This window comes from Pteropus medius, unplaced genomic scaffold (assembly GCF_902729225.1).
Source record: "Pteropus medius unplaced genomic scaffold, Ma_sr-lr_union100, whole genome shotgun sequence".
NCBI lineage: Eukaryota > Metazoa > Chordata > Mammalia > Chiroptera > Pteropodidae > Pteropus > Pteropus medius.
In genome coordinates this window covers 17873161-17885691 of record NW_024349803.1, presented here as the reverse complement: position 1 = coordinate 17885691, position 12531 = coordinate 17873161, and the positions used below count along the sequence as shown (strand labels likewise).

Sequence of the window (12531 nt, the reverse complement as noted above, 5' to 3'; positions counted from 1 at the left end):
AAGAGGGATTTAGAGGAAAGAGAGAGAGAAGAGACAGGCTCCGCATGGGAAAGCTTCCTCTTTTTCACTAGTCAGCTAGACTCATGGATCCGTGCAAGGCCTCTCTTTTATTTATTTATTTTTATCTCCAGCCCCAGAATCAATTTCGTACCTACCCTGCTACCTTAGCAGACAGGACAGATGGAAGCATGATGTGAGCCCTACCAGATCTCGCTCCACGCTTGGTCTCTGCCTCTCTCCGCCTTCCCTCGGACTCACTTCTTCTCCTCGTGTACGGAACTAAATAGCTGGTTGATCTTCCAATCGCACCTTTCGATTCGGACTCCAACTCTCTCTCCAGGTCTAGAAGCCCTACGAGGTGTCAGATTGGCCCTGTCTGGCCCAACTCAAAGCCGTCGCTCTGGTCAGGGAGCTTGGGTCATACTTCAGTATGGCTCCCCTGTCAAACGCCGTGGTGAGAGTGAGACATGGGGCAACCCCCAGAAGGGGGAAGGGGTTTCTCCGGGCAGACAATGGATGTCTGCTGAGGGCAATCACTGAAGTTCGTGGATTCTTCACCGCATCTTGAAAAGGACTTTTTGTGTCTTTTATGATAATTCGGTGTGGAGCATCCAGCAGCCCTCTGATACGATCCTGTACCAGTTTTCCACCTCCTCCATGAAAGGCTGTCATTACTCCCAGTCCTATACTCCCCTTGCCCTGGGCGCTGCAAGGAGGCGGAGATGATGATTATGATGACACCAATTACAACAACTAACCAATAAGAGCTTGTCATACGTTATCAACTCTACTAAGCAGCTTCCATTCATTAGCATCCCTTTCATTTGCACTCTGGATATCCCCATTTTACAAATAAGGAAATGTGTAGAGATCAACTTGCTCAAGACTGTAGGGTTAGCGTACGACAGAGTCAGGATTTGAAGCCACGTGTACCTGCTTCTAAAATCCTAGTACTTCCATCCTAAGCTCTGGTGAATACCAGTGACAAGGTATGAGCTAGAGTGTGAATGCAGAGAGAGCAGGAATTCATTTGTTTTTATCTCCTACAACAGGGGTCCCCAATCTCCAGGCCATGCACGGGTACAGGTCCTTGGCCTGTTAGGAACCAGGTCGCACAACAGGAGGTGAGCGGCGGGCAAGCAAGAGAAGCTTCATCTGTATTTGCAGCTGCTCCCCAGCGCTGGCATCACCCTTCAGCTCTACCTCAGATCCTCAGGCGTTAGATTCTCATAGGAACACCGGTCCCTGGTGCCAAACAGGTTGGGGACCACTGTCCTAGAGCACCAAGCACAAAGCTTTGCGTATCATAGAAACGTAACCTTTTACCAAACTGAGTTGAAGTATGCGGCTTGGGGAGATCTTGTCTGGTTTCTTCCCTGGGACAGAGAAGCATCAGCTTCAAGAGCTGCAGCTGCACTTAACCTGATTGTTGAATGAGGGAGGTGGGTGGATTTTTCCGAGTTTGTTGCAAAATATCTAATAGGCAGATTTGGCTTCCCGTGTACTTTGAGCAAAAGCGTTTTGATTGTGGTACATGCTGGTTTGTGTTCTTTTTGCTGTATTATACTGTATTATACTGTAATACCCATAATTTTCAGATCTAAAGAGATTTATATCTGAGTTTTTGAGCGTTTTCACAGACTAATGACAGTAAGTCTATCCATATTGACATGGCCTGTTTTGAAAGGTTAATAAGTTTGTTCAGCTGCTTGTCTTCTACTGATTTGATAGATGCATTATTATTATTATTATTATTATTATTATTATTATTATCATCATTTTCTAGTTACTAGATCATCCCGGCTAAGAGTCCAATTAGACCCCGAATGCAGTCTTGCTGGGAACCCTGCTTCTAAGGTTTAGGTAGTATTTTTGATATTATTACTGAGGTGCTAGGATAAAATGGAGAGGTGGACAGAAATCTGGGAACACTAAGTTTGGGGAGCAGGTGCGTGCGGGCCTGCCCCTCAAAATGGTGATAGCAGGAAAGCAGGACATGAGAGGATGAAAAGCATCCAGGAGCAAAGCTTGGTGGCTGCCTCGCCGAGACGCTGATAGAAGCATGAAACATGGCAGGCGGCGGCAGCGCCAGAGCGGGCCGGACCCTGGGTCCTGATGTGCCTGCAGCAAGTCCAGGGTCACTGCCGTGGTTCTGTCGCATGGCGACCCATTGCCGCAGAGGTCCCCAGGGCTGGGGATGGCGCTTGGCTCTCCTTGCGCACGGACCTCATTGCCCTCCTTCTTGAATCCTCACGTCACCTTTTCTTGTGGAACCTCGGCCTGTGTACCTGCCTAGTCATCCTAGGCTCAAGTGGGACTCCTCTTGGGTTGGCCACATGGCCCAAGTTTGGCCACTGAGAGCACTGCTTCCCTCTGCCATTTCATCGATTCAGGTATATATGCTCATGACCCAAGATGACCATTTGGACCTGAGCCAGGCCAATTAAAAGGCCGGCCCAAGAGTGCTGTCAAGACAGCCGTGAAGAAGGTCCTCTTTTTCTGGTGGCGTTGGTAAAGTCTGCAGTTGCTGTTGACTGTCTTTACCACCAGATGAAAGAGCCTTGATCATACAATTCAAGGCACTGATTCTGTCATTGGAGTTCCTAGCTATGTGAGCCAGTAAAGTCTCCTCTATGCTTAAAACGGTATAACTGTGTTTCTCTCTTATACCTGAAAGAATTTTAATATAGATGCCAACACCGGACAGTTGCTGGTGGCTGCCTGAGGCTCTGTGTTACAGACTGTAAGGCTGCATCCTGGCATAGTGAGAAAAATACTGGGATTGATTAGCAATGTCTGCCTCAGGCAAGGAAGGGAAGAGAAGGAGCACATTTGCTTTATATATGCCTTTCCTAGAGTCAAGACTACACAATTGTTGCTGGGCTTTGTGGAATAATGATCAGGTGGTACCACTAGTCTCACTTCTATGGGGGTGTTAGGAACTGAAGGTCTGTGTTTGGACACAAAATTCATATGTGGAAGCCCTAACCCCCAGGGGGGCTATAGTTGGAGGTGGGGCCTTTATGGAAGTAATCGAGGTTAAACGAGATCATGAGAATAGGGCCCTAATCCAATAGGATTAATGTCCTTATAGGAAGGGACACCAGAGAGATTCCCTCAACCTGCACACACACGGAAGAAAGGTCATGTGAGAACATGGAGAGAAGGCAGCCATCTGTTAGGCAGAAAGGATGATCTCACCAGAAACTGACCTTGCCGAACCTTGCTCTGGGACTTCTACCCTCCGGAACTGTTTGTTAGAAAATTAATTTCTATTGTTGAAACCACCCAGTCTATAGTATCCTGTTCATGGAAGCCGGAGCAGACTCACACAGACGATAGAGCTAAATCATGATACATGGGGATGGGGGCTTAATGTTGGTATAATCTGACTTTTTGATACAAATGGCCGATATTGGCCAGGACCCTGGAATTCTCCTTGATTATTTTATTTATGAACCTCTTCCAAAGACTGGGACATGTGCCCTTGGAGCAACCGCGATGCCATCCCTTTTCCATTCGGGGATATTGCTCCTTGGAGGGGTTTATTATCCAGATCAAGGGTATATGAGAAATACGGAATCCTCAACAACTGTGAGGCTGACCTTGGGGAGCCTGGTCATCAGAAGTCTTATAAGCATAACTTTTAATTCTCCAGTCCTGGAGGTGTCATATGTAGGAACCTGAAGCTATTACGTTGGGTCTAGAGTCCAGACCAGGTTACATTGCTCGAGGCCTTAGTCCCTATTGACTGAAAAAAAGTTCTTTGGTCTCATCTGAGTAAGTTCTTAAATACAGACAGACGTGAGTTAGTCTGGAGCTTTATTCATACAGAGACTTGTTCAACCTCTCAAGGTTCATTTGATTACCTCCTTCTTTCTCTCCTGTGGTCTACAAACCAGCTGCCACTGGTACCGGCTCACCCTCCACTCTCAAACTTGAAAGATGATCATCACCATATTATAGAATTAGCTCGAGGATAAAATGAGATGGCAATATGCTAGGCCTTTGCTACATGGCAGGAGCTCAACAGATTGCTGTTCTAGTGGTAATAGCCATCACCATCTCATCTCTAGGGGTGAGCCTGGGACGTGTCGTGAATCTTTGCTCTGTCTTCTGGCTCCCCAGTGCATTTCAAACAGCTTTGCTAACTTTAGGAAGTAACCAGCTATAATGGTTAATTTTATGTATCAACGAGGCTAGGCTACAGTACCCAGTTATTCAATCACACAGTAATCCAGGTATTGCCATGGAGGGATTTTGTAGACATGGTTGACCTCTACAATTATTTGGCCTTAAGTAAAGGAAGCATCTTGGATCATGTGGTTGATCCTCATCTAATCTGTCGAAAAGCCTAAAAGCAAGACTGAATTTTCCCTGAAGAAAAACTTCTGCCTGAAAGTTTAGCCCTTGCCTGAAAGGTTCCAGCCTTAGGAAGGCCTGGAGGACTTCAGAATGGCCAGCACTCGCCGCCCCCAGCCCCATAAGCCAACTCCTTTAGATCTCACATACCTGCCTTACGAATTCCACGGGCCCAGGGTAGGACCCACGGAACTCAGCTCCCCAATCTCCTTTGTTGCCAGCACGCAGGCGCATGACCTGTATGCCAGCTCTCAGACTCATCGGTCTGAGATTTGATTTCAGAAATGAGCAACTCAGAAAAGGAGGCGATACCAGAACCTTCTGCAGGGTGGTGGCGGAGGCATGTGGCTTTCAGGGTCAGCTGTGGGTGCAAGGTCACTTCCTGGGGGAGAAGCAGCCTCAGTGAGGGGTGTGTGTGTGGGGGGGTGCCTTTAGTGCCAGAGGTGGCAGTGTCCTGGTCAGGTCCATTCTGCAGCGTGATTTTGGAAGTTTAACCTCCTCCAGCCCTCCCAGCACTCCTGCGGTCATGTGTTTTCAATAAACACATTTCCTGCTTAGTGAGTCAGAGTCAGCTTCTCACCATCAGACACCTGACTTATCTAAAAATTGGGACCAGAAGTCACTGCCAGCTACAGAACCTCGGGGATTGGTTACCTGACCCAGTTGGGAGGGACGACACCAAGGAGCCAGTGAGCACTAAGGAGTGGGGCCCAGCAGTCCAAGGCACGAGTCTCGAAAACAGTGAATTCAGCTATTTCCTGGGGCCACCTTGCGGAACACGTTGAAGGCAAAGCTCGGAAAAATCTAACATTGCCATCAAATAGGATGAACAGGGTGAGAAGTTCAGGGTCGGGGAGGACAAACTGACCACGTCCAGCTACACTGGACGGCTTGGCGAGAGCAGCGCCGAGCGCCTCTGCCCCGGCTCCTGTCGGAGCGGACGGCCTTCCTCCCCCGTTTGCAGGGGCTCCCCCACAGAAGTTACCCTGGGGAGGAATCCAAGTCTCTCCAAGTTTCCCTCACCCCCTGCCACCACCACTCCTGTGGCCATTTGAATAAACATATCCAGCAAGAGGAAGATCTCCCACGGGGACCCTCCGACCTGGATCAAAGGCAACCATAGTAGGAAGGGCGTTGAGGGAGCCCCTGGGGCTTCCCTCTCATTCCGTGATTATAAACCAAAAAGCTATTCTGCATCCACGAGGGAGTTACTAAAATTAGTTAATATTCATTAAAACTTAATATCGAACATATTCAAAGATGTGAAAGATGTAGGGGGGTCGATTCCTATCCTCGCCCCCATTTAACTCACCGGTTTAACCCATAAAGAATAAAAAGTGGGTCTCGGAAAATGCGAACAAATTATTATAATAATTTGAACTGAACCTGCTGTTCGATTGTGGATCCTTATTTCAGCGAGTGAGCATAGTCTCTGGAACTGCAGCTACTCATCTGGAAAAAATCTTTCTCTATCCTAATAAATAGAGGAAAACTGGAAGCGGTTTGGTTTCAGTGACAGAGACAATATTCCTCCTTCACCGTTCTGCCTGAGGCCTATGTCAGCTTTCTCACTCTGAGCCCTAATTTATTCTACAAGGATCTTGCTCATTTTACCATCCCAGAAGACATCACATGCTACCTCGGTGATATCATGCTTCCAGAATCCAAACAGCAGGAATTAGACAGTGTTCCAGAGGCCTTGGTAAGACAGAAGGTGAGAGAAAAATCCCAGGAAAACACTAGCTCCTGACACCTTGGTCTAGTTTCTGGGGCTTCGGTTGTCTGGGAAATGTTGTGATAACCCCTTTCATGTGAACAACAGCTAGTCCTACCCAACACGAAGTAAAAGGCACAACCCTCATTGAGCTTCATTGTACTTAGGAAGAAATATATGCTACAATTGAATGTGTTGCTCCAACTTATTAAGCAAGTTACCCAAAAGGCTAACAGCTTTAAATAAGGCCCAGAGTATGAATCAGCTCTCCAGCTCATCCAAGCCGTGGTGCCAGAAACTCTGCCTCTTAGAGCTAATGACCCAGAAGATCCAACCGTGCTGACCCCAGGAGGGTGGATTGGGATGTTGCGTAAAGGATAAAGCAAGCTCCAAGAGGATAATGGCAGTGCAAGCCCAAGGGGTTAAGAGTAGAAGCATGTCTTCTTCACACAGAACTATTTTCCTTTCGAGAAATAATTCTTGGCTTGTTTTGGAGCTTTAGTGGAGACACAATGCGTGATGGAAGGACACCAAGTGACCATGAGATCTGAACTCCCCGTGAATAACTAGACCCGATCTGCCATACCCAAGCCATAAAAGCAGGCACAAGAGAAGGGGAAGTGGTACGTGTGGGATGAGGCGTGAGCGGTTCTGAAGCTACTGATGAGTTGTGTGAGTAGGATGCTCACACACTCCAGTGTACCTTCTCTGGTTGAATTGCCACCTCTCCTCCAAGCCACACCTATGGCCTCCTAAGAAGTTTCTGAGACCGTTGACTAAGGAGAAAGATGGTCAAGTGTATTTACAGATGACCTTCTACTTTTGGCCATTCTGTATACTCATTGGCTTTGAACGACAATACGTGGGGGAAACTCCCAGAGGGAAGAATTTTGAGTTATCTCCTTTTTTTTTTTTGAAGGACGGATGGTCAGAGGAATGGCTCTGTCGTGGTTCGTAGGCTACGGCTAATGATTTGGCTACTTGGTCAGCACTTCACAAGGGACAACATTGGAGGATTGGTGTCCAGGAAATTTGGGGAGGAGTTATGAGAACAGGCCTCTTAGAATGCGTACAAAGTACATGATCACATTGTGTCCCACGTGAATATTCATGAAAAGGACCCTTCTGGAAGTAGACTTTCAAAAATGAGATGGACGATCTGACCGTGGATATCAATCACCTTTCACACCCCATTGGGCTCTCAAATAAAGTTGCTATCGTGGCACAGATTACACAAGAGCTCAACAACAGGGACACGCCCTCACCAAGCTGGTCTGGCTCCTGCCTCTGCTCTTTCCCCAATCTGCCACCAGCAAAGACCTTTTCTGGGCACCTAATATGCACCTAGTTCTGGAGAATAGCTAGGTATCTGGTAGCAGATAGTTTTGCACTGGTCCCTTCCATCTCGAAGAGGGCAGTGATTTGTCCTCAGGGAGTAAGAGCCCACTCTGGACTTGAGTTTGCATCCACGGCTGCTATGTTCCTTCCAGCAACATGATCAACAGACTTATTGAATGCTTTACTCCACCGCTGTGTTATCCCACGCCACACTGCACCTCAGCAAGGAATTTATTTTAGAGCGAAAGAACTGAGGAAATGAGTCAAAAAATATGGCATTCGCCGGTCTTATAGAAGGTGAAAATATTTTGTAAAGGCTCAGTAACATGTTTGCCAAGAGAAAACCCCTTGTGACGTTGGGCTTCTGTCCTATCAAATGAGTCTACGCATCGAGCTAGAAACCAGAATACGGGGCTGGGTGTCTCACAGGCAGAAGATCTGGCTCTGGGGAACCACATGGGTAGAAGTGGGAGGGCATCTTTTGCTATGACACCTAACAACCCACTTGCAAATGCTTTTATTCCTTGTTTACGTTGGTTATTTCGCGTTTGTCTTTCCAGATCCGCTCTCTCACTTTCTTCCCCACTGTAGCCCTGCAGACCATCTCGCTGGCCTCCCATGCTGCTGGCCCTTGGATCTGCCAAAGGACAGCACAAGCAGGTAAGCTGAGGCCAGAGAGAGAGCTGGGTGTTTCGTCTCCGTTCCTTCCAGCTTCATTAACGCATCTTTGTCAGGGGTGACTTTTCCCCCAACGTGGCGGCCGCTGGGTGGTCCCACCTCATCTTCACTCCCCCTGGGCTCAGGTAACACTCTGCCTTCCTTACCCCTTTAAGCCTAGTGGTAGCAACTGTTCTCTGCTCTGTGTTAGCCTGTGGGTGCCTCAGCATCCTATGGTAGGTCCCCCAGCCCTGCCCTCCCCTCTGTAAGGGGTCCCTCAGCGAAGCCTCTTCATTTAAATCAAGTGAGTTGAATTCAGTTTCCTCCTGGGATCCTGGCCGATACATTATTTCTGCACCTCGGCTCTGCTGGCTTCGAGGGTTAATACCCCAGAAAGGAGACAAAAGAATGATTTTACTGTACTGAACGCGGAGGCTGCCACCTGTCCATCTCAATGTCTTCATGCTACTTAGTGAAGCGGCATAAAGAAGGATAGTGGTGGATTGCAGTGACAGTTGCTGTTCTATAAATAATAGGGACCAGGAGCCATACTGCCTACATGATAGGGAGGGTAACACCTGGTCAAGCCAGGTATTAACAAAAAGTGAATGGACGACCTCGACCATCCCGCTCCAGCAGGACCACCAAGGACTCAGATTCCTCAAAAGTCAGTTGAACACTCCTGTTTGCCCAGCTCCTTCTCTGCTTCACCCTGAGTCCCTCAGTCCCTTACAGGTTTACCTAGAGCCCCCCACAGAAACCCCTGTCTCAGGCACTGCCTCTGGGGCTGTCAGAGGAGGAGACTGCAGAACAGAATTTGTGCGTGGAATGGGGCTGGCTTCTGGGGCTGGCTTCCGGCCGCTCTGACCCCTTGCCAACCTTTCTGCCTGGCTGGCTCTGCAGTTTGGGAAGACTGGTAACTTCACCCGTCTGATGAGCAGCCCCAAGCCCAGAGGAAGCCCAGCGTACCCCTGCCCACCGCCAGACTCACTCAGCCCAAACTACTGCACATCTCCGGAGGAGCCAAGTGAGCTCATTAGACCCATTTGTGCCACCTCCAGGTACAGTGGGTATTTTTACTGCATGGCACCTACTGTATCCCCGGGTATCTTGAGTGAGGTCTATGAATCACCAGCAAGTGTGGCCAGATGTGCCACAGGGCATCCTTGTTATCATTAGCCGGGACTAGGGTTGAGAAGAAAAAAAATTAAGTTTCATGGTTACAACCTGTGCAACATACTGAGCCTAAAACCCAGGAATTGGAGGGACCTGGCTGAGGTGGCTCCTATTTTCCAACTGGCCCCACCGAGAGGCCAGCAGACACCAGAGTGGACGGAAGGGGAAGGCTGAGCTGCTCAGTGTGGTTCCTCAGAGGCCATTGGTGCATCCTCAAAATACAGGAAATGCCCCCAAGTAGAATCATGGTTCATGAGGGCTACAGCAGAGCAAAGGGGCTGGCATTTGGGGTCTGAAGACAGTCATTCGGGTTCCAACTGTGATTTTTACTAACTACACTCCCCTGAGCCAGTAACCCTCCCTCTTTCCTCCTACTTTTCCTTTCTTGTAAATAAGAATAATACCCAGCTCTCAAGGTCTCTGGGGACTGTCATGTGAGGGGCTTTGTGAAAGGGCTTAATAAACTGTAAAGTGCTGGGCAGAACTTATTAGTCATTAGGGAAAGCCTAAAAGAGGAACCTCAGAGCCTCCAGTATTTTCTCTCTCACCTAGACAGGGCTAGGTGACCTTGAAAGTAGGCCAGGCAAACCTCCCATAATGCCCTGGGAGAGGAAATATCTCTGAGTAAACCATTTTTGAGTCCTGTCACTTCATTCTCACAAGTTCTTTGTATATGGATGTTTGAAGGGGTGTTTAATTGATGCTGCCTGTTTTGACATGAGCAGCCACGTGCTCAGACAGGATAGGCTGAAGTGATCTATATTTTGATGATGGAAAAGATTAATTCTGGCCCACTCAGCTGTCAGGATCATCCCCTGTGACCACACAGTCATAGATACACTGGGTCCCTGCAAAGTGTGGGTGCCAGTCCTTGCCTGCAGCAAAGGAGGGTGGCTGGGAAGCCGCCCCAGCGTGCCCTGGTTTGTACTTCTCAAAGACAGCTGCCCAGGGAGAGATTTTTTTCTCTCTTGCAAACAGTCAGTAAATGCATTTCTTAAATCCTGTGAATCACACTAGGGAGCTGGACTCAAGCAATCCTTTTGGGGACTTTGCAGGGAAAAGGCCCAGCCTCGTGCTAGGAACGTGGCCAGGGTTTTTAGATGGCAGCACCCCAGTTCTTATTTACAAACGATTAGAGCAAAGAGTACTGGACTTGGAGTTACAGGACCCTGGCCAAGTTAGTTAACCTGTCTGTGCCTTGGTTTCCCCATCTTTAAAATGAGAGTTATTTTAATAATCAAAAGATTATTATGAGGATGAAATGAGAAAAAAGATGAAGGTATCTGATACATTACCAGGCACAGAGAACAGCTTATGACAATGTCATTGTGGAATATTAGAGCTAAAAGAGACTTTAAATTGTGGTAGCTAGTTTCTGGAAAAATGTCCCTCCCCCGCTAACGAACCAAGACTCTCAGTATTTATATCTCTCGGTATTCACTCCCTTCGATCATAAGAAGTCTGAAGCTTCCATGACTGGGCCTCTTGAACAGTTTGCTTTTGGGATACTCACCCTAGGAACCCAGCTCCCATGCTGTGAGGAGCCCCCAGTCACGTAGAGAAGCCATGTGTAAGCACTCTAATTGACAGCCACAGATGAGCCCTCAGCCAACAACCAGAATCAACTATCAGTCATGAGAGTGAGCCATCTTGATGGCCAGCCCAGTTGAGTCTTCTGAAGACTCCGGTCAACACGCGAAGGCAACCGTATGATAGACCCCAAGTAGGAACTGCTCACTGGAGCCAGAATCCACCCACAGAATAATGAGCGATAAAAAAATTGTGGTTTAAGCTACTGGATTTTAGAGTGCTCTGTTATATAGCAATAGAAAACTAGAAGAAAAATCTTCTATTTCAGTGGTTATTAAAATTGGGTGGATATAATCTCCTTTGAGAATAATACTCCTACTCACTACATTCTAAACCCTATGCCAAATGCTTTCCTTAAGTAAACAAGGTTAATAAGAATTCCATTATCTAATTCTCATAATGACCCCTGTGTGGCATAAGTATCACCCCCATTTTACAGATAAGGAAACAGAGACTTAGAGAGGTTGTCTGATGAACACTAAGGCCTCTGTTCCCAGAAAAAAAAGGGTCTCATGCACCAACGCTGATAACTCGCTGCCATTTCTCTGATTTAAGAAGTCCTGATTAATCAAACTCCTGAACTTGACATTAGCCAGTTGTGTGATAGATTTGCTGAAGAGTACTGACTTAGTTCACAGGAAATCTTTCTCAAGTTGGCACGTACAAATCCATATCGGCCAAGAGCTGGCGGGCCCCACTTAAGTCAATGAGCACCTCAGTCAAAACTGTGTGTGTGTGTGTGTGTGTGTGTGTGTGTGTGTGTGTGTGTGTGTGTGTGTGTGTGTTTGAGGAACAAAACTATAAAAGTGCTGGAAAACAATAAAGGTAGCTCATAGCTAACAGAAATTTTGAGAGAATTCTGGAAGAGAGAAAGCAGATAAGATTGGGTTGAGTCGGCAACGCGAAACAGAATCACAGAAACCTTCTTCTCTCCTTAGGAAACGACAAAAACAGTAGAAAAGAAAGAAGCAAACCAAAAAAATTTACCAGTAGGAGCCAGACAAGGACATAATCTAATGACATAAGAATTCAAGACGTGGTGACAAAGGGGGGAAAAATAAGAATCTGATAGAGTGAAACATATCTCCGTGTAGCTCTAGTGAGTCAGAATCCTGATAAATTGACTCCCAGACCTATTCTGAAGAGAAGTGACATTTTCTTTTCCTCCTCTATTTGGGTGGAGGGTGGGGTGGAAGGGCTTCTAAAAGGCATAGAAACAGCCACTGAGAGGAGAAGGGAGATAATTTCTCAGATAAAACAAGGGCTTTAGGACTCCACTGTGAGTCAGGAAAACAATCGTCCCTACCCACACTCTCAGATTACAGAAAAGGAGATAGAACAAGAAATGTTGGTAGGAAATTTCTCACAGAATATACTCTGTGTGGACAAAGCTGTCCACATTCGAACTATGAAAATAACTACAATAAACAACAAAAAAGAACAAAGCATGCAGAAGATGGTTGAAGAACATATTCTAAAAGAAAATACATCCTGTACAGCCATCCCACCGTGAACAAGCCCGATCCCGTCTGATCTCGGAAGCTAAGCAGGGTCGGGCCTGGTCAGTACCTGGATGAGAGACCACCTAGGAAGACCAGGTGCTCTAGGCGTAAAAAATAAAAAAACTAAGGGATCTAAGTTGACAAGGTTCTTGCAATCTGTGAGGTCAACCAAGGGTTGCCTTGCCTAAAAAA

General features: G+C 47.2%; 1 pseudogene; it reads left to right on the top strand.

Annotated features, from left to right (window-relative positions):
- The first annotated feature begins 12328 nt into the window (after positions 1–12328).
- LOC120582604 (uncharacterized) lies at positions 12329–12447 on the top strand (annotated as a pseudogene).
- The last annotated feature ends 84 nt before the right edge of the window (positions 12448–12531 follow it).